Source organism: Acromyrmex echinatior, chromosome 6 (genome assembly GCF_024713525.1).
Source record: "Acromyrmex echinatior isolate Ae372 chromosome 6, ASM2471352v2, whole genome shotgun sequence".
Lineage (NCBI taxonomy): Eukaryota > Metazoa > Arthropoda > Insecta > Hymenoptera > Formicidae > Acromyrmex > Acromyrmex echinatior.
In genome coordinates this window covers 16,025,929-16,049,404 of record NC_141857.1, presented here as the reverse complement: position 1 = coordinate 16,049,404, position 23,476 = coordinate 16,025,929, and the positions used below count along the sequence as shown (strand labels likewise).

Genomic DNA, 23,476 nt, shown 5'->3' with positions numbered 1-23,476 from the left:
CCGAAAGCAATAAATGCTTCGATCTTGCCGTCCTCCTTCTTACTTCCAAAAAGTTCTTAGAGTTCTTAGAGTCGTAATCTCGCTTCGTAAAATCGCCGTGCTAACCGTTTGAGTGAAATCGCTATAAACCGAAACTTTCGAGAAGCGTCGAGGAAAATCGCCGAGATTTTCCATCACCGCGATTCCAAACTCAATTTGGAAAAGGTGACCGCTTTTAATATTCTGTTAATCTAATCTTTAATTAATTATATCTTTTGACTTTGTAACTGAATATATTAAAGAAATTCTTTTGTTAAATTACAAAGAAACTGAGTTGATTTTACTGTCGTGCATCATACCAGCCGTGCGCCGAACTCTCACTCGAATCTTTACGCGCGGTGCGCTCTCGCACATATATATATATATATATATATATATATATATATTTCGGAAAAAAAAGGCGGAAGCAAAGTTGTACGCCTAATATATATATATAATATTAATTTGTGAATTGTAATAAAGAATAAATGGGTTACTTAATCTAAGACATTGCCTCCATCTTTTTTTTATTCGTGATTGTCTTTTCCGCTTATTTCTCTCGAACACATAGATATATATTATGAATATAATGTGATATCTTCATATGTTTATAAAAGGAAGTATGTCTATAATTATCCCAAGTAGCACAATATACAGTAGCACAATATACATTGCATAATATATTTTATTTAACTACAAGAAACATAATTATGTATTTAATTGTTATCATAATTGTACATACACTACATAAATTGTTAAAATAAACATTACACATGAAATAACTGTCGCCGAAATAGCCAATTGGTATATTATTGTACATAATTGTTGTCCGTAAGTAACAATTCGTTATTTATTTATATATATTTATAATAGAGCATTATTGGATACCGCCTGTTAAGTAGTATTGAATATCATATAAAAATACATTCTCAGAAGAATTGTTAATTTAATTTACGTAAATCGTGTATATTTAGTTTATAACATTTTGCTCAGATTTTGTCAAAGTACTTATACATTATATAAAAAAATAAATCGCTCGAGACTTTAAAGCAGAAATTAATCATTCAAGTTGATGATATAAAAGTTAGAAAATCTAACATATCAAAATAAACTAATATGTACATGATAGAAAAGGTACGTGAAATTTGAAATGTACACTTGTATAATATGTACATACATATATCATCTCAATGATTTTAATGCAAAGTAAGAGAGGAAGATTATATAAATAAATAAATATATTAATATATTACATCTATTTACACAATTTCATACAAATACACATCTTTCCACGCCAAGCACGGAAAATTAGAAATTTATGTCAAAATGTACGGAATAAAAAATCATAATAATATAACATAAAACTAATATTAAAAATATAGACCAAAGAGGGACCAGGAACAAGAGCTCACTAAGCGCTCAGTGAGCGGTCGTAGTACTGAATACACCCAATCACTGGGTTTCAATGAACTGAACAGTTAAGCGCTCGCTGTTATTGGAGCATTCTTTTAGATCATCCAATCAAAATTTTAGATCTACAAGAATACATCAATAGTAGCAGCGGCTCAACTGTTGAGCCTACTGAACGCAGCCACTGAATGCTTACTGATCACTCTGCTGAATGCAGTCAATGGGCGTATTCAGCAGATTTAACAATTATGTCTGTTGCTATTGGCGTATTTTTCTAGATCTAAACGTCTGATTGGATGATTCAAAATAATACACCCAGGTATAAAGACAAGGTATGCTTGTGCGCACGTTTACGCCCATTGATGCCGAGCGACCAATCAGAATTATCAACAAGCAGACGTCATCATTACGCGGTAACATATTACTTTATGCATGAACATATTACTTTAAGCATGCCTTCCTTTCAAGGTAAATATAAGAAAAATTTCTTTACAAGTTATTTATAAGTTATTTTATATGAATTTATTATAGGAATTGAATGCAATAAGTTATTTTTTAGTAGTACGTATAAACACAATACACGGACACTAGCCGGAAGTTATCTATACATGTATAACGGCGTGTATTTCACGAACACGAACCAGTTCGAAAATAGCTGAAGCTGGCTGAATGTGACGTATGCTTGTTACTTGCGCATTGGTACCACCGAACAAGTATATCTTGTCTTTATATCATGCAGATAGCCATATTTCACGGAGTCAAATCTGCTCGAATCGTTACAGAAACAGTCGATGATGACGTACGTTTGGTGACATCCTCATTATTCCGAATTGCTGCAGTGATTTACCATCAGATACCCTTGTCTTTATATCATGAATACATCAATGGTCGCTAAAAAAATTTCATCGTGATTACTTTACAAAATAATGTGAAAAAGTTCATTAAAGATTTTATATAAATTTTTTTATAAAAATCATAAATGTGTAGTTTTTTAAATAAAAAATATATTTAGTTTAAAAAAAATCTACGGCGGAACCAAAGAGCGAGACCAAGCACAATCACAGAAAGAAAAGCTAAGTAATGATTGCAGAGTTGTGATTAGTGCGCTATTCCGTTCCGCTGTAAATTTCCGTATGGGACAACAGCCTAAGGGTGCGTTTCCAATGAGCGCATTACGCGTCACATCATCATGAATAAACCAATCAAATCATTCCATTAGTGTGCATACACAGATGGGACGTTTTGATTGGTTTAGTCGTGATGATACGAAGTGTAACGCGCCCATTGGAAACGCATCCTTAGATATACACATAACCTCTCTCTTTCACGACGCATGACGCGTTTAATGGAAACGCACCTTGAGGGTGCATTCAGACTTGAAAGCGTCAAGAAGTGAATAATCCTGGATCCCTAAACAACGCTTTGACATCAAATGCTAATTGGTAAAAAACAGATAAAAGGGGTAAATTTAATCTCTATTATTCGTTTTTCACCAATCAACGTTTGGTGTCAAAGCGCTGTTGTGTATATAAGGATCCGGACTAACAAATCAATTAGTGAGACAGTATGGACAGTGACAAATAAAAAATATTTTTATGCTAATGCCTGTATTGCCTCGCTGATTGCTTTGCTACTCGCTGTTTGAAGCTTCAACCGTTTCAACCGAAGTCACACGTTTTCTGAACACTCATTTAGGTCTCGTTTCCGTTAAGATAACTTTCAGTGCAAAATACATTTTGTCGCATCTCGTTGAAGTTCAACTGAACGAACAATGAGTAGCAAATGCCACCGTAGTCGAGAAAATTCGTAATATTTGTAAAAAAAGTGAAAATTTCTTCATCAGATATTTAAAAAATATTTCAAAGAATGACATCGGATAAGGTATGAAAAAATATATTTTTTCACAATTGTTTCTCTGTAAATACAGCAAAAGCAATTATGAAAAATTTGCATCATGTAACATTTTTGATGCTGCACACGAAAAGGCACTTTAAGTTCTAAATTGATATAAAGGTACAATTTCATGAGCTGCTCTAATCAACCGAAAGACAAAAAGGATCACGTAGTCAAAATTAATTAATATCACGCGCCAATAAAATTTACCTTAAGGCCTAATGTCCACGATGCTAGAACTCGATTCTCAGATCGAGAAATATGTAACCAGTCAGCATACAGTTTTTACGGAAAACCGGCAAGTTGATTGGCTACACATTTCTCGATCCAAGAACTCGGACCGAGTTCTAGCATCGTGGACATTAGGTCTAAGGTCTGTTCTTTTTCTCTATATTGTCTGAACTGATGCGCACAATGCAATAAGTTGAAATGAAGCAAACGTATATCTGTTTCGTTTCAAATTCACTGTGGGCACAATGCAGAGGAAAAAAATAAGTTTACTTACAGTGTGTTTCGTTTTACACATAATGTGGAAGATGGTATCATTACAGTATAAGGATCATACAATAGAATCATACCTCATTTTTGAATCAGACGCGCAGATTTGCTTGTGCATCCTAAGCAGCCATAACTTTGGGTAGCCAATCCCGTTCAAAGTAAAATGTATCTTCGTTATTTATTTCCTTCTCCTTTATGTATTTATATAGTTTACATCTATAATAATATTACAATTGAAAAGACATACTAACTAATACTAATATTAATTATTTATTGCAACTACAAATTTGTAATCATTACAAAAATTTATTAATGGCGATGGTTCCTAATACTATTGATACGGTACTCTCGATTTAATGATGGAGTTAATGTTTCTGTGAAGTTAACACCTCAACTTTAAAAATTTTAATAACAGTACTGCTTGCATCCGCAATAGTTCCATGGTTTCTGATAGGTTTTATAAATAATTTGATTTAGATCAAAAATTTAAAAAAGTAAAAATATGTGGTGCTAACTGTCATATTCGCATGGCACCGCAAGATTCGAGAAAGTCAATTTTTTGGACGGAATCTTAAAGTACTCGAAGAGTTCTAAAAGTTCCTGATCGATTATAACAGTAGTACCGACCATTAAATATTTTTAAATAAATTTGTAAAATAAGAGCTAGCATCTCAAGTTTAAAAAATATTAATATTTTTGCGCCATTTTTTTTGTATTCGAAAAGTTATACAGTTTCTGACAAGTTTTAGTGACACTATTGGCCATTTTAATATGTTTAAACAATTTTTTAATCCTCGCGTTGGCATCGCACGTCAAGAATAAAGTATCTCTAAACAGCCAGTACTGGCTATTTTTTGGCTTTTTTCGACAGTACTACAATAGTTCCGAAGACTTATGCTGATTTAGCCCGAGTACGTACGATGTCAGCGCGAGGATTAAAAAATTGTTTAATTTAAATATATTGACGTCGGGCTAAACCAGCATAAGTCTTCAAAATAAAATTAATGATGTATTAGAATTCAAATTGAAGCACGTAACATCTTGTTCAAATGTCAAATGTAATTATAATGTAAGTACACTAGAAAAAAGTTGTTTGTTAATATTACCTATACAGTCGACATTAAAAAGAAAAAAAGGTGTCAGTCTGCAAACTTTGATTGATTTAGAATTTTTGAAATGGGAAACGATAAATGGCAATTGTAACGAATGTAAGGATACTATTCTGAAAAAGAAAATTGAATCTATTTTATCCGTCTTACGACGAGTACTGTCACGATTAATAAAAAAAGTACAAGGTAATAAGCGCTATATTTCACGAGGACGGAGAAATGAATCGTGATCACTACATGTGTATGTTGAGAGCAGACAAAAAGTCGGAATGGTATTACTCTAATGATTTACAAGTTCAAGAAGAACTGGCCCAAAGGAGCACAAGGAGCATACATAATATTCTTCGAGCAGAGTAAAGTTTAGAGTTAAGTAAGTTTAGAAATAATTTTTATATATAATGATACTTTCTTGGAATAGAACGGAATTCTTCTGGTACGTTTATGTGAACCTTAATAAACTATTGAGATTTATAATTAAATTTTATTTTCAGAATATTGAAACAATTAATAGATTGCTTTGGTGCTGTATAAGACTGCCGCTCAAATAAAGCATCGGTTGCTTGGCGCCGTATAAACGCTGCATTAGAACATCGACTGCTCTAGTCCTGTATAAGAGTTGCCGTAAGCGCGGAAATAACACATCGGCTGCTCTGATGCTGTATGTAAGCGTTGCATTAAAACGAATGCAATAAAGTTCTGGCTTGCCGTAGCTATCAATATATTACTATGAATAACAAAAATTACCGTAGTCGAAGAACTTCATATATTTGAGAGTATTGTTAAGAAATGAATCTCTATGTCAAAGATCGTGTTAAAATCGAAAAGACGAAGAAAATGTGATTGCACTCTCACGAGAATGAGCGATAGAGGGGCCCAATTCTTTATTTTTAGTATATTCATACAATCCGCATGATCCAGATTTTAATGGGTCATGAGTGCATAAGGCCTATCTTTTTGAGATACAGCGTAACGCGTCGCCGATTTGTGCGCATTGTCGTGCGACTACAGCGATGCACACGTGTTGTGTTGCCCATCTTGGACCGCGGAGAGGACGTCACTTTTTGTTCAGCGGTTGGGGCTCGATGTCCTTGACAGGACATATGGCAGGCGGCTATGTGCCCCGCTGCGTGGACGGCTCTCGCAGATTTCTGCGAGGTTGTCATGCGCAAGAAGGAGCGGGCCGAGTGGGAGCGTCAGGCCCTGAAGAAGCAAAGGGCTCTTTTAGCTCGGGCCTGTTTGGGGTCTGACGACAACCATGTGTAAAAGTATATATATAATGTACATATTTAGGATAGCATTTAATATAATATAAGATAAGATTCTAGCTTTAAAATAGTATACCGGACCATGGAGGTGGAAAAGTATACTCCACTGGACTTGGATGCACCTTGATGAAGTGCCGCCGGGTAGGCGATTCCGAGGTGTGCCCAATATGGTTTTGCAGAAGTGCTGAATACGCAGAGTTTTTTAGCAGGTAGGTTGATATCCGCTGTTCTTCCGTATAGGAGGGACGCAGACTCATCAAATTCTGCGCAATCAAGAGACCAGCTCCTGGGTGCCTTTCCCTCATCCAGTTAGGTTCTCCTTCGGGAACAGGATTAAATATAATATATATGCATATGATATATATTTATATGTATATACCATATGTTTCAATTTTTTTCTAACTCTATTGCATGAATTGTATCTTATAGAAGGTTACGTGATAAGAGTCAAAAATATATACATTTGTGATACTCTTGCATTATTAGAAAGCTGCCCCGTATATCTGTATTCTGAAAAATAGGTGATATATCCTTAAAAATTCATTCAAATGAAAAGGCCTTGTTCAAAAATAGATCTTCACAAATGTAAACCTTTCAAAATTTAAATGATTATCTAACAATATACGTAGGCTGCTGGAAAAATTTCTGCAATCTAATATTCCCAATGGCGCCAATGTTCTGCTACTATCATATTCGTAAAATTAGACGTTTTAATTTATTCAGTTGACAGTTTGTACCCAAACCAACTAATTTTTTTGCATAGTATTTTAAAAGAAGTTATTTTGTGAGAAAATGGAAATTTCGCGTAAAAATTTTCGGGCAATGATTTTTTACGATTACAAATGTAATCTAACTCCGAAACAATGCATCGATCGACTTCACTTGGCTTTTGGGGATGAAGCACCATCCAATAGGACTGTTTATAATTGGTTTGCCGAATTCCAGCGTGGACATACCTTTCTTTGTGACGAATTTCGTGAAGGTCGTCTATCCACGTCTGTTGTTGCCACTAATGTTGATGCTGTGCGTGAAATGATTGAGCGAGACCGGCATATGACATACCGCGAGATTCAGGCATCCTTAGGCATTGACATGAAAATAATACATACGATTTTGCATGATCACTTGAGCGTACGGAAACTTTGCAGTCGTTGGATCGTACACAATTTGACCGAAGCTCAAAAACAGGCTCGTGTTAAATGGAGCAAAGAAATGCTCAAGAAATTCAACCGAGGTCGGTCAAATTTGATCTATAACGTTGTTACTGGAGCCAAAACATGGATCTATTCGTATGAGCCCGAAAGTAAACAATTCACTGTTTGGTTTATTTCAAAATGAACCGAAATCAACAAAAGTTGTTCGTTCACGCAGTATTGCCAAGCAAATGATTGCTTGTTTCTTCAGTTATACCGAACATGTGGCAAGCGTGGTTTTAGAGAATCGAAAGACTATAAATACTGATTGGTATACAACAATTTGTTTGCCAGAAGTCATAAATGAATTGCGCAGAACAAACCGAAATCATCCTTCATCATGACAACGCCAGCTGTCACACAGCACGTCAAACCGTTGATTTTTTATCCAGTAAAAATGTCGAATTGATGACTCATTGTCCGTATTCACCTGATTTATCACTTCTTTAATGACTTCTTTTTGTTCCGAAACATTAAAAAGATGCGTGATGAACGATTTGAGTTTTTCGCCTGAAGCAGCTGTTGACACATTTCGTACTGATTTCTGAGGTTACAGCCTCAGAGTGAAAAAAATGCTTTGAAAATTGGTTCGAGCGTATGCAAAAATGTATCGATCTTAAAGGCGAATACTTCGAAAAACAATAAAGCCATTTATCGAATTTTACATGTTTTTTTTCATATTGTTTGCAGAAACTTTTCCAGCCTATGTAGTAGAAAATGAGAAAAAGGCAAGAAGCAAGAGAAGAAAGGAGGGGGTCGACGATAAATTTGCATTTTATTGCAATTCGATGCATTGCGTTTCATGAAATTGTAACGCGAAATGAGACAAAGTCATGTACGCCTGTATTGGTAAAACGTAGATTTATCAATAATCATTATTCTTTTCCTTCGTAGATGAATAGCCCTCCTCTTACTTAAGTTTTCTCTTTCTCTCTCTCATTTTAATATAGAAACATCATCAAGTTTTCCGCCGATTAAGTATTCATTTAGGTCATTAAAATGTAAAATTGTAATACATTATTTAAAATAAAATATGAATATTATATTGTTAAATCTTTTAGTACTTAGAAATTTTATTGTACTTTAATATTGTGAATAATGTAAATAATGTGAAATATTTTCACAATATGAAATTGTATTTGAAACATTTGAAAAAAATTGAATAAATACAAAAACTCATTTTTCACTTTTTCACACTTTATATAAAAAATAAACATCAAATATAAAGAATAAAATGTTCCATATTTAAATCACAAGAAAATTTTTTTACACCTTTTTCTTTCTCCCTTGTCCATCATAAGCTTTTCACGCGGCATCGCGTATAAGCTCGTTAGCGGCGATGCCACGTCCCGAAGAAATTGTACACTGACGCGATCGCGCGTCCGGCTGCGTGGAGAGCCTCCGCCGCGTTGATCAACTTATCTCTCCTTCTCAAATTTTTTCCTTTGTACATTCTTGAAAATATTATTAAGCGCCATTTTTCCTTTTATTTGCTTTTGAAGCTTAGTAATAGAGTAGCTCATTTCGCAAAATGGACATACGCTAGAAACATCCATGGACATCCATCGTATGCTGTCCGATCGGATGCGGGAAAATGATTTTTATAAAGACTTTTCTCCGATATTTATCTCTCATATCCGACGTACGTTTCGAGAGAGTTTTGTTCTATTATGCAAGAATGGCAAGAAGCCTATCGTCAATTACGGCACTCGTGAAAAAGAGCTTGGAGAACAAAGTTGGGGATGAGGCAATACTCATAAAGCGACGAAGAAGAATATAATCGAATTTCGCGAAGGTTTACCCCGGAAGATTACTCGAACGATCCGCTTTCTCCAAAATTAATGATAATCGACGATCTTATGAGAGAATCGTGCGACGCGATCATGGATCTTTTCACCAAAGGCAGTCATCACAAAAATCTCGGTGTTATTCTTATCTCTTCCATAGCAGGGCGACGCGATATATCGCTCAACGCGAATTACATCGTCGTTTTCAAAAATCCATGTGATCGCGCTCAAATTCGTCATTTAGCGCGCCAAGTCTATCCCGATTCGAATCGAAATTCCTAGAAGAGGCATACTACGACGCTATGTCGAGGCCTCACGGCTACTTGCTGCTCGATCTGAAACAATTAACCCCGGACGAGTACCGATTTCGTACATGTATTTTTCTCGAGAATACGACTCATTACGTCTACATGCCGCGTAGATCATTTTCCAGTAATATAAAAGGTGAGTACAGGTAATCATACGTGTCAGTCGTAGATTTTTTTCGCTATGAAGTGAGTGACGAGAAATCGTGCAGTGCGACGAAAATCGCCTCACATTCGATCGGTAAGAGAAACGCCTGTCTCCTCGCGGCGCTCTATCATTTGAACAAAAATCAATGCACAACTTTCTTACGTGGCGCTGACGAAAAACTAATTCGTTGTATCTGCGAATGTGTTTTTAATACACACAAAGGTAACGTCTCGTTGTAAAAAAATTTGGTTAATCAAATACAAAATGACTTTGCGTCCCATCGTTGCAAAACGTGGTAATTGGAAGGATAAAAGAAAGCTGTTGGTGCAACGAGGCGGATTTTTACCTTATATTATCGGATCTATATTATCAATCTTATTATCACTAATTATCAAAGGAACGAAATGGCGGGAATAAAACATTATGGAGAGGATAAAAAAAATGATTTTAATTTCAACGGAAAACTTCGAGAGAATGCAACATTAGTTACGTCAGAATCCGACATCATTCGCTGGCAGGGAGTCAAAAGAAATCGCAGTACCGCAAAATTCAAATAACATAACGAGCATTGTACAACGCAAACCCCCGGAACTCTAATACGACTCGATACGGAGATGAGTCGTATTCTTAATTCTGACTGGTCACGCGACGAAAGTGAGAGATGGAAAATATACAGAGAAACATTATGGCGATACCTACGATTTATCCAAGAAACGCGAAGACAGAAAGACACCCAACGAAAATGAAAATGCAGAAGATAACGCTACGCGAGATACCTCCGTTGATAACGAGGCGACGAACGATGACGTTTTTCACGATCTCACGCAAACGCCTAATATATCGCCGGCACAATCCATCAATAACACCAGTTATATTACGAAAAATTTCGAAATTTCGAGCGAGCATAATCGTGCGACGAATAATCATGCGATGAAAAACATTGAAGAAATAGTGCAAAGCATATCGAAATCCTATCATGTAAGCATGTGCACTTACTGATGAAACATTTGTTTCAAAAAGCTGTGCCTGATAGAATTAATTGGGACAAGCATGGAATCGTGATTATAGATGGTAACGTCGTGAAAGATTCGAATATCAGTGACTTGATAAAAGTCGCGGTGCGCGAGAGAAAAACTGTGAAAGTAGTTGGTAGAAATCAGTTTGCGCTATTACTACTGCGTTGAACATATCTTCCGCACTGGTGAGAAATAAAAGATTATTGTCCACGATGTAAGCAACGTTAAATTTCCTCGGGCGAGTTCCACGCCCTTTATAATGATGGAACGAGTTCCACGCCGATTGTATCGAGAGCGCGAGGAAAGAGAAAAACATAAAAATTATGAACAAGAGATAGACAAGGAAAGCTTGCTGATTCTGTCATATGTAACCTGTCACATTATGCGAATTATTCGGCGATGGATAATCTAACTCGTGCTGTTAAAAAAAAAAAAATTTCTAAATTTCCAAATTTCTCACGGGCAGAAGTCGTGCACTGGCTCGAATCGTAAGACGCGTACACGTTACACCGACCATTATGAAGAAAATTTCCACGATTGCATTACAAAGATCGACGATGTGTGGGAGGCAGATTTGATCGAACTTCGAAATCTAAAAAGTTACAATGATGGTTATTCCTATGTGTTAGTGATTATTAATGTACTAAGTAAATATGTCTAGGTAGAACCGTTACGCGACAAAACGAGAAACTGTGTGGTAAAAGCTTTCTAGCGCGTACTAGCGAAAAGCGAAGAATGAGTACCCGTATATTTACAAACAGACAAGGGCAAGGAATTTGTGCAATCAATGCAGAAATTTCTTAAAGAAAACGACATTCGTTTTCGGGTAATGCGCAATCCAGACGCCATCGTCGAACGCTTCAACACTGAAGGAGAGAGTGTGGCGTTACTTCACGCATAAAAATATGCGACGCTACATCGATGTTTTGCAGAATATTGTGCGCACTTACAATCACACGCGTCACTCGTTCACGAGAATGCAATCTGCGGTAGTAACGAGAGAAAACGCACGTATCGTTCGTGAAAATATAGCTCATCGTTGAAAAAACGAAACGTTAAAGAAACGCGAAAGGTTAAATTCGCGGAGATTTCGTTCGTATCAATAGAGCGAAAGGCATCCTCGAGAAAGGATACGAGGCTAAGTGAGGAGATATTTCAAATTTGCATGTTCTCGATTGACGAAACTCTCACGTGTACGAACTGCGAGATTTAACAGATGAAGTCATAGACGGTATTTTTTATGAGCAAGAATTAACTCGAGAAAAATTTAGAGGAAGAACAGTTTATTGTTGATCGCGTGATAAAGAGTAGAGGACGAAGGGCTAATAAGCAAGTGCTTGTTAGTTGGCGCGATTATCCCAGTACGTTTGATACTTGGATTACGGTTTTGAGTTTAATTTCTCTTCGCGATAGAGGAGGAAAACAATTTCTTCTGGTACTTCCGAGTAACAGTAGTATGCATCATTTTCCGAATAATACAACATTGTCCTTTATCACGAAATTATCTCACTCTATAGTGTTGTACGGACAATGGGAGATTGCGATAAGCGAAATTCAATTTCCCTGTACCTTTTTACGCGTGCATCATAACAAAAATATGATCAGATTTGTGTTAAATCTGATGAGGGGACGAATGGTGCGTTTACGGCAAAAGAAGCATTTCCAAATGGAATTTACAACGATATCCATGAGCTTATTGATGCGATTAATACTACGTAAAGTTGCCGAATCACATTTTTATTTCGAATTCATTTTAATTCTCTTCTCAGGATAGTTCCAGTCGAGATAGTTATAATTACACATTTGATGTAAATTTGGTGAGGCATTCTCATTTCCAAATTATATCCCATTGCGACGAACGAATTTTAGAACGATCGAAATAGATATAAGAGATCATCTTGGAAAAAAAATTCCATTCGAATTCGAAATGTTGGCAGTGACGTTGCACTTTAAACGCAAGCAATAACTTTCTTTTTTCCGTGTACGCTAGCGTGTTGGTAGTGACAGTTTTTAGTTAGAAACTAGCAATGGAATATGAGGAGTATTTTGATGCTCGGGACACCAGTAACCGAAGTTGAATTCCACGTGTTTTCGTCAGCCCTATCAGCGCGGACATGGAATCGGAAGCTTTCTCGGCGGACTATTTACAAAAATACTACCTTACCTAAATAAAGGTGCTGTTGATAAAGAAGTTTTACATGCGGGAGTTAACGTAATAGAAGATGTCAAAAATAATAAACCGTTAAAGGAAGCTATCAAAAATCGACTCGCGGAATCGAGGGGTAATCTGAAGAGAAAAATCAAGGAAAAAATAAGTTCCCTGATGAAGGAATCGGGATATAAAATATCCGCGAAATCAGCGGCGCTTCGGTTTCCAATCGGTGGTCGAGATAGTCGTATCGTGCAACGTAAACAACGTCGGGCAGTCAAAAGAAAATTATCGAGAAGTATCACAGGGAAGAAGAGCAAAAAAGAAGAAAAAGAAAATCTGCGCTGCAAGAAGAAAAACGAAAAAACTATCCGCTAAGAAATATCGAGTCAAGAAACGCGATGTATCCGACATTTTATTCTCTTAATTAAGATAGGAATTCGTAGCTGGAGGAAAAGTATGTCCTTTCTTCATACTCACTTGAATGAGTGTATAAAGAGAGAACTCGATCTCTTCTCTCTACCTCCTATGTAAACCAGCATTGAGAGTTCGCAATGGATTTATTACAAACCCGTAACTTCGTTCGCGGATGACTCGCCCTTAGAATTCGTCATACCCAGACATGGAGAAAACTATCTGGATCTCACTCACACCATGTTGAGCCTTCGCATACGCGTAGAAAGCGAACGCGGGAAGAGCACATCGGCCGCACCCGACGTCACGGCAAGAGTAGGACCCGTAAATCATTTATTATATTTCATGTTCAACCAAATCGACGTATATTTCAATCAAAAATAGGTATCGCCAAACAATTCTTACGCTTACCGCGCGTACATTGAGGCGTTATTAAATTATGCTTCATCCGCAAAAACTTCCCATCTAACTTCTTGCTTATGGCACGCGGATATTCCCGGTTACATGGACGACACGTAAGATTCGTCAAATCCAAATACGGCGTTCGAGAAACGCGGACAATACATTCGAAGAAATCGGGCGCTAGATCTCATAGAGCACCTTCACTGCGATGTTTTCAATCAAGATAAATTTTTAATTAACGGAGTGGAAGTTAGAATGAGACTCGTTCGAAAGATTCATTTTGCCTTATGGAGAGTAAAATGATATCAAAAATACATATTCTCAATGCCTCATTTTTACTCATAAGAAGAGCAAAAATAAGCTCGAGTGTGCTACTCGCATACGCTATAATGCTGAGTAAAACTACCGCCAAATATTTCCTTATGTGAGTCGAAATTAAAATTTTCACGATACACGCAGACGTAGTAAGGGAATCGATAGACAATGCAATATTCGGATAGCTGCTGAAACGAATAATAGTAGGCTTTGTCGATAACAAAGCGTTTAACGGCGATAGAAAATTGAACTGTTTAATTTCAAAAATTACGAAATAAATTTCTTTCGCTGTACGCCGATAACATGCAAATTCCCAGTAGGCCGATACAGCCAAATTTTTCGAAAGACGAACCACTCTACATTGAAGCTTATCACACATTATTCTCGGGAACCGGCATTCACTTTCTGAATAAGGGTAATTCTATAATTAGAGACGATTACGCCAACGGTTACACTCTTTTTGCTCTCGATTTTATTCCAGATCTATCCGCTAATTGTGCAGAGCATTGGAATCTCGTGAAATACGGAAGTTTACGATTAGAAGTGAGATTCGAAAAAGCTCTTTTCGTGACTATTAATTGTATTGTTTATGCCGAGTTCGATAACGTTTTAGAAATCGACTCCTCGCGTCATTGTCGACTTTTCCGTTAGAGTTAGCCCTATGGCTTCCGCGAGAAAATTATTTCCCCCGATTTTTTTCTCATCTAATTGCCCACAAGATGAAGAAAAAGCTTCAGTCTTGTACATGACACCGGCGTAGACGTTTCGATGTAAAAAGAGTAGCGAAAATTCGAATATCATGAATATAGTCATCGACATACAAAGTTTTCGCGATGTCAAAGAGAACTTTATTCCGAAAGAAATTGCGGTTCTTACGATTAATACAGCGATCATCGGACACTGGATTATGATACCACTTTATCCATTTGGCGATTTATCCGAGAGAGCAAAAACAACTGGTTCACACGAAATTATCACGGAATCGAATGATTCGACGGAAACGTCAATCCTAAATACTTTACGATACAACTGCAAGACATTACACGCCACGCTACATCTATAGCAGAGGACAAGAGAAGGTGTGCTATCTGAGTAATCTACTCTCCAGAAACGTATATAATCTGGAAGGAATTTCTCCGGCTTTAAAAAATCTATCAGATTTCGAAGAACGTGGATAGCGCTGTACGCATCACGGAATTTCGAACCAATGTTGAATCACATTGAGCCTTACGCAACGCTTACAAATTGAAACGATGGCTAACTATACGAAACAGCAATTCGAGCTATGATAGCCTTCCCTCGGAAAATTGGAGCAACGTCGAAAGCAAAAAAACAGACAGAGGAAATTTTTCAATTCAATTTAAAAATCAGAACCACGATATATCTCGCAACATCGAAACGAAGGAAAAATATCGTGACAAAAAAGTCAGACCAAAGCGAGGGCGAACAAGCGACAGACGAGGAGAAAAAAGATCTTCCAAAATTCGTCCCGTCGACGGATAGAGATAAAGCTAACACTAGCGTTTCGCAAACATCAAATTTTGAGAACTCTATAACGCATGTGCCGGCAAAAGAAATAAATTCTGAATTTGCGCAAACATTTCCTCTCTCACGCACTCCAACGACAAGAAATGAATTCATTGGAAGTTTTAAATGCATTACATCATCTCAGTGTTCAACATGCAGGAGTCTATCCGACCGACTGCCGAGGGTGTGGACGAGGTCGACTGCCATTGTCGCTAACACAGACGATCACGATCGATTTGGCCAGAACTGGGTTGCCTTCTACATCGACAAACACGATACAGGAACATATTTCGATAAGGCTTGCCGCCCTTGGACTCAAGATCCTCTTACGACTATGTCAAAACTCCATCACGTATCGCTGGAATACGACGACGCTACAAGGAATTCTTTCTCAAACTTGCGGGCAATACTGCTGTGTATTTCTATATTTTATGTGTAATGGTTATAATCTTAGCCAGTTTCTTAATCTGTTTACCACTGATTGTAAACGCAGTGACCGATTGATGGTACAGTTATTTCATAAATTTTTTCTTCGTTGTAAACATAAAAAAATAAATTCTCATGTTATATGAGAATTTATCATCATATTCAAACTCGTCTACTCTTTTAAAAAGTAAAATATAAAACAAATATTTTATGTAATATCATTTTTTTTCTCTTAAAATAAATAAACGTTTTTGATCTTGTAAATTTCGTTTGTTTCTTACACTTAACCTCATCTCCTTTTACATTAGTCATCTTTTCTCACATATTCCTGATTTAAATAATGTTCATTAAAAACAAAATATAGAAAAATTTTTCTTTTAAAATAATGTTTGAATCATCGCACCGATTACGGTGTGCCGACGCGAACTTGTTCTTTCCTATTTTATCTCCCCTTTCTCTCGAGTGAAAGTAAGAGTCTCCCGAAAATACTCGTAAAAGTCCTCGTCATAAATAATAAGAAAAAACCCTTTCGCTAAAACATTAGTACGTCGGAGACATTGAACGGCTGCAGCAAAAAATGATCTGCAGAACAAAAATCGTGCGCTATTCCGTTGCACGCACCTTCCCCTCTCTCCCCTCCGTAACAAAAAAATATCTCGGTCTCCATTTTCCTTGGTGTCCCAGTATTCATCCCTGGCGACACCCTCACTCTTCTTCAGTCATGGACCGGGCCAATCAAAATGCATCATTTAATTACCTCATTACTCACACCCTCTCGTCACCAATCAGGGCGCGCCATTTCCCAGACAGGCCACGCCCCCGGCGCCGGAAGTGGAGTAGTGACGGTTTGTTTTGACAGCCCATGGCTGCCCATATACTACTGATATTAAAGGTGTCAGTTCAAAATAAACATAAAACACAACAGGAAACATCAAATGTATCCTAAAAAATTTCAACCTTTAAAAATTTTAATGATTATCTAACAATATATATTACTAGAACAAGTAACTAATATATTATTGAAGATGCCAAAGTGAACATACATAAAGTGTATATATTATCTAAATTTAATATAATATATTACCATGAAAAGTATATATATTATTGATATGTATGAACATATGTTATTGATAGTGCGAGTTCAAAACGAACATACATACATACAAGTAAATCAGATTATAATTTCATTTTAGAAAATAAATGCAATATGTTATTCTTAATGCACAAAACATAAAAGTCGTTTATTGAGATTTGATTTGAAATTTATACTAGCTCGTACAATGAAAAATAATTGCTCGTAATTCCAGAGTACCAGTAATTTGTTGACTCGGAAAAAGAACATGGCGGCCTGTTTTTAAAAAACTTTGATGAGTTTCTCAGTGTCCACTTAGAAATCGAAGCTTTTACAGAGTAATCGAAAAGATGGGTGGAATGAAGCATAACTCTACTTAGGCTCTTTTTCAAGAAATTATTAGGTGTTGGAATTAATTCGTAGCGTTTTACAAGTGATGGGAAGTACTTTCATTAATGTATTTTTTAATGCTCATGTGAAATAAATAACATTCTTTCATTAAAAAACGCTACGAATTAATTCCAACACCTAATAGCTTTTTTATATAATATTGATCATAATAGGGAAATATATTGTAACATGTAATTTCTTAAAGACATTACATAAATTTATTTGATACTGTACCCGTTTGTGTATAATAAAAAAGTAGCAATTATTTTAATTTTTATTAAAATCAAGATTTTGTAATTAGACCTTTATTCCGCTCATCCCTTCAATTATTACAACATTTGAAGTACGAAAAGTATTACATTAGAATGATATTTTCAAAAGTTCTATAACGAAGTGAATATATATTACGTCAAATAATCAGTAAACTTTTAACCGGATAGCTTCTTTGTCCTTGATTGATGAGAACATTGTATTTATGAATTTTGAGTTTACTTAATATTTGCTTGTTTCAGGCAATAAGGCAACGTTTTTTGATCAATAAATCATTCGCTGAAAGTACGGTATAAACTTAAAATAGGAAGTTGATGCAAAAATTCGAAATTTTTTCTAAAGAAAGAGTGTAGACTTTTAATCTGAACCATTTTCATGACTCTTTTATTTCATCCATCCATCGAAAACAGGCCGCCATGTTCTTTTCCGAGTCAATAAATTGGTACTCTGGAATTACGAGCAATTATTTTTCATTGTATGGGCTAGTATAAATTTCAAATCAAATCTCAATAAATGATATTTTCTGCATTAAGAATAACATATCGTACTTATTTTCTAAAATGAAATTATAATCTGTTTTACTTATATGTATATTCGTTTTGAACTCACACCTTCAATAACATATGAGTTACTATTCATAGTAATATATTAAATTTAGATAATATATACACTTTATGTATATTCACTTTGAACTGGCACCTTTATTAATATATCAGTTACTTGTCATGGTAATATATCATCAAATAATCATTTAAATTTTTAAAGGTTGAAATTTTTGAGAATTCACTTTATATGTATGTTCACTTTGATCTGGCACCTTTGATAATATGTTTATTATTTATCATGCTAATTTATTATCAGATAATCATTTAAATTTTTAAAAGTTTAAATTTTTGAGGGTACACTTGATGTATATTCACTTTGAATTGGTATCTTTAATAATATATCAGTTACTTGTCATGATAATATATTATTAGTATAATATATTAGGTGTTGGAATTAATTCGTAGCGTTTTACAAGTGATGGGAAGTACTTTCATTAATGTATTTTTTAATGCTCATGTGAAATAAATAACATTCTTTCATTAAAAAACGCTACGAATTAATTCCAACACCTAATATTATTATTAGATAATATTATTAGATAATATAATATATTATTATTATTATATTAATCATTTAAATTTTTGAAAGTTTAAATTTTTAAGGATACACTTGATGTATTCACTTTGAACGGGCATCTTTAATAATACATCCGTTACTTGTTATGGTAATATATTATCAGACAATTTAAATTTTGAAAAGTTTACATTTTTGAAGATCTGTTTTTGAACATGGCCTGACCTTTTCATTTGAATAGCGTATATACGGAAGTGTTAATAATTATAATAATTCTCAAAAATGATATGTCGTAATATAACTTTATTACACATGATTGAATTTATAAAAAAATAATCTTTAATTTAGTAAAACAAAAATTGAAAATTTAAGAAAATTACGAGTGGTGAGGTATTTTGTTAAACAAAAAAATAAAAAAAAATTTTTTTTCTTTAGAACTTTAAACTTTTTACTGTTGAAACCGTACAACTTTTGTTTAAAAATTTTTTTCTATCTTTTATACTTCCGACGATATTCGGCTCGAAAGAAAAATATTGTCTTTTTTCAAAGGAGTTTCACCTCTTAAACATGAGTTAGCACACGTATAAAAAAATACGCGTCTCTTAGATTTTCGTGTTTTACAACATATTTCATGAAGAATTAAATCAGTTCTAGACAGTTGTAAAATTTCCCTTGTAAGACAAATGAAGAAAGAAAAAAGGTCTCAGAAGATTTCAAAGTGTCTCCGTCTAAAGAAAAGCTAATGTTATATCATCAGTCATCTAAAGTTAGAAAAACTATTAGAAAGAGCAAAAGTGAGAACTTTAAAAAATTTGTTAATAAAGTGGATCATAACTTCCAAGTTAAAAATTTTGGGGATATGATCTTTTTAAAGCCAAATATCCCTAACGCTCTTCTCATTGAGGACAGAATTTTTCCAATTATTGATAATTTGGCCTCGTCTTAGTAACAATCCTGAGCCTCCAATTAAATTTCGATATATGGAGAAAATTTTTTGTAAGTTTGGTCTGCTAGAATTATGTTCAATATTAGAGTCTGTCAAAATAGAGAATACTGCGAGTCCTGATTTAATAAAGAATTTGATCTTATCTCATCTCTTCCTTCATTGGCAGTTGAAATTTTACTGAATTCATTCAATTAAATGTTGTTTTCGAGTATCTTTCCGGAATTTTGAAAAGAGTATGATACATTGTTCATAATAATAAAGGTATAAGACCTATTTCTCTTTCTTCTTGTACTGCTAAGATATTGATTTGATAAGATAGTTTTAAGAAGATTGAAAAGATTCATTGAATTGGAAAATTTCTTGCCGGATTCACAATTTGACTTTATATTAATTTGGAAATAAATCGTTTTCTCAGGGAAAATTTCTGGGAGATCTATTTTTAGATATAAAAGGTGTTACGATAATGTTAATCTGGATCTGTTGTACAATGATTTGAATCATATGAATATTCCTTTATCTTATAAATTCTTTTTTAAACTCTTCCTATTGGACAGATTAGTAAAATTCTATGATAAAAAAATTCTATAATACATTATTTGCAGTTAGAAAAATACAGAAAGGCTTACTGCAGGGCTCAGTATTAAGTCCATTGTTATTTAATATATATATTAGGAAAATAAATATTCAAAATTTCTCATCATTGTTCTTCGATTTAGTTTGCTGATGATATTGTGATTCTGTCCAAAGACGTTAATTCTTTGATAATTAATGATCATCTAAAGAAAGTTTTTGAGTCTTTACATGACTGGTTGAGTTCAATTGACTTAGACTTGAAAATTAATAAGACTCAGTATATCATTTTTCACAGAACCAGGAAAGTTCAAATCCCGAATAGAACTAATCAACCAAGTGATTCCATTTAGTAACTCGATTAATTATTTAGGATTGATTATAGATTATGGTTTGAGATGGAAGAATCATATAAAATTTTTGAAAGTATCTAAACAACATATGAATATATTAAAATGGATCTCTGCCTCTTCATGGAGTATAAGTGCTCTAAATCAATTAAGTTTATTAACGCTACTTTGTTGATCCAATTTGAATGGGGTGCTTATTAGTATATTAATGCAACCAATTCATACATTGAAACTATTAATAGTTTATTATGTGCTGTATATAAATTGGCTTTAGGCCTGCCCAGGGCAGCGGCAAATAGAATTTGCTGAAGGTTTTCGGATCAAAGATCTTTTAATGTAATAATCAATAAATTATCTGAGAGCTTTCTATTTAAATGAATACAATTAAAACATAATCAAATTAGCAATAAACTTGATTATTTTGCAAAATTAGTCAATAATGGTTGCAAAAATAAATATTTCTTTTATACTTAACAAATGGAATGAAATCAAACATTTTAAACAACATTTATATATTTGGGATATTCATCTTGCTTTTGCGTATCCATTGATTCAGGAATTTTCTAAAATTCCAGTGAATTTTAAGTTTGGCTCATTGGCAAAAGCTTGCGGCAATCCCAAGAGAGCGTTTATCATCTTGATTAATTTCAGAACTAAATCCCAGCATGAGGTTAAAATTTTTATTGATGGATCCAGAATTGTTTGTGAAGAATGTAGTGACAAGGTAGATTCGGCGATATGAGTTCCTGACCTAAAACTTAATGTTACTTATAAATTAAACCAACTCTCTAGCTCATATGATGAAGCATGGGCTATCTCTAAGGCTATCTCCATCGATATGATCATAGTAGGAGGTTTCGATTTTGCTAACATTTGCTCGAACTCTCAGAGTTGTTTGAGGGCTATATTTTTAGGACACTCAAATAAGAGCAAATTGAATCTTTTAATTTCTGATATTCTAAATAAATTGAATTGTATTCGAAATAGTCCTGAGGGAAATAATATTAAATTTATTTGATATCCAGCCCATGTTGGCATAACTGATAATGAAAAGGTTGATCAGTTGGCTAAGAGACGGTAGCTATTTCAGGCCAATTACTCAAGAAAATCGATTTCAAAAATTGTTTATCGATCAAAACTAACGTCTTTGGTTAAAGACTAAGAATTTGGATATGGAGTTTATGAATTCCTTAAACCCTAACAAGGGAAAATATTTTATGGATTTAAATTCTGATTTTGATATATATTTTTTCCGTAAACTGCATATTTGCAGAAAAGATTTTGATAGGGCTGTGAAAATTATAATATATTAGGCTATGTATTTTTACTAACATTTTTTTTGTATAAAATTGACTGTAAAAATGATCTTAGCTGTGAATGTGGCTATGAGTTGCAGGATCTTAATCATATTTTTTGGGCTTGGGATTAAATCTGAAATTAGAGATGAACTAATTCAAACTCTATGTAACATTGAAATTTTTCCTCCTTTATCAATTTCATGTGTGATTGCTTTATCTAATATTAAAGCTATTAATTTTTTAGTAATTTTTGCTAACAAAAATAATTTTAGTTTTTAGTTTATTTATTATAATTTCATATATTCGTGGTCTTTTGCTGGTGAGAAATGTCATCCCTAGATCGCCTGTCGATGACTGGAGAGCCGTCTCCCTTCGTAGAAACGAAATGTTACTAAGAAGACTCTGGGAATTTTTTGAACTATCTCTCTACATAATATTGTATACGAGGTCTGTTCAAAAACTATCGCGAATTTTGTGTTTTTTCAAAAATTATTTATTTATTCAATGAATATCTATTTTGTCCTCTTCAAAGTAATCCCCATCAGATATTATACACTTGTGCCAACGTTTTTTCCAATCCTCGAAGCACTTCAAAAAATCATTTTTTGTGATCTTGTTCAGCTCCTCCTTCGATGCCATCTTTATCTCCTCGTAACGTAGCGTCGTCCTTTCATGGGCCTCTTCAGTTTCGGGAACAAGAAAAAGTTACAGGGGGCCAGATCTGGGGAATACGGTGGCTGCGGCATCAGTGTGTTGTTTTTGGCCAAAAATTCGCGCACAAGCAACGATGTGTGAGCAGGGGTGTTATCATGGTGCAAAAGCCAATTTCGCGGCGACCCGTCTCATGCCCAAATCATTGGTAAAAATCGAATGGCATGAGCCAATCGATATGTTTAGGTCCTCAGCAACTTCTCTAACGGTGATTCGACGATTGACCAATACTATTTTCTTCACTTCATCAATGTTTTCGTCTGTTGTTGACGTGCTCGGACGTTTGGCACGCTCTTCGTCGTTCACATCTTCTCGGCCCTCTGAGAACATTTTGTACCACCGATAAACGTTGCTTCGGTCCAAGGTAGCTTCATCATATGCCACAATCAACATTCGGAATGCGTCCGCGGACTTAATTTTGTTTTTCACACAAAATTTGATACAGATTCTTTGATTCATTTTTTGGAATAGGCAAAAATCGAAGACGAGCCAAAACACGTGCAAGCAAAGCAGCTGTCAAAAATTAACTGAACATTCAAAATGGCCGAACTTGTCGGCATAAGTGAGAGACATGAGTACCAACATAACGCCACAAAAAAATCGAAAATCGAATATACGTAACCGCGGAAATTCAAAATTCGATACTTTTTGAACAGACCTCGTATATAACATATATAGCATAATATATAGAGCATAAAATATAAGCAGAATCTCTATCTCCGAAGATATTTTACGCTGGATCTATAGATGAAGTCATGCATGGTACTGTGATCTTCGAATAAGATCAGGAAAAACTATACAGGAATTTTTAAGAAAAAGAAGGGAATTCTCTGCGCCGTGTTACGGAGATCCCTCCCCCCCCCCCATATAAGAGC

The 23,476-nt window shown here is 34.8% G+C and overlaps 2 long non-coding RNA genes and 2 pseudogenes across 2 annotated transcripts; 3 read left to right on the top strand and 1 right to left on the bottom strand.

Moving 5' to 3' along the window:
- The first annotated feature begins 4,552 nt into the window (after positions 1-4,552).
- Positions 4,553-5,614, top strand: LOC147909589 (uncharacterized). Its single transcript, XR_015545396.1, has 3 exons — positions 4,553-4,888; positions 4,986-5,114; positions 5,185-5,614. It is a non-coding gene; the product is annotated as an uncharacterized LOC147909589 (long non-coding RNA).
- Positions 5,615-5,763: 149 nt separating this feature from the next.
- On the bottom strand, positions 5,764-7,694 carry LOC105144018 (uncharacterized). The gene is made up of 2 exons (XR_015545395.1): positions 7,150-7,694; positions 5,764-6,512 (listed from the first exon to the last, which is right to left on the bottom strand). It is a non-coding gene; the product is annotated as an uncharacterized LOC105144018 (long non-coding RNA).
- A 1,246-nt stretch (positions 7,695-8,940) lies between these two features.
- Positions 8,941-11,384, top strand: LOC147909588 (uncharacterized; annotated as a pseudogene).
- Positions 11,385-15,553: 4,169 nt separating this feature from the next.
- On the top strand, positions 15,554-22,556 carry LOC147909587 (uncharacterized; annotated as a pseudogene).
- The last annotated feature ends 920 nt before the right edge of the window (positions 22,557-23,476 follow it).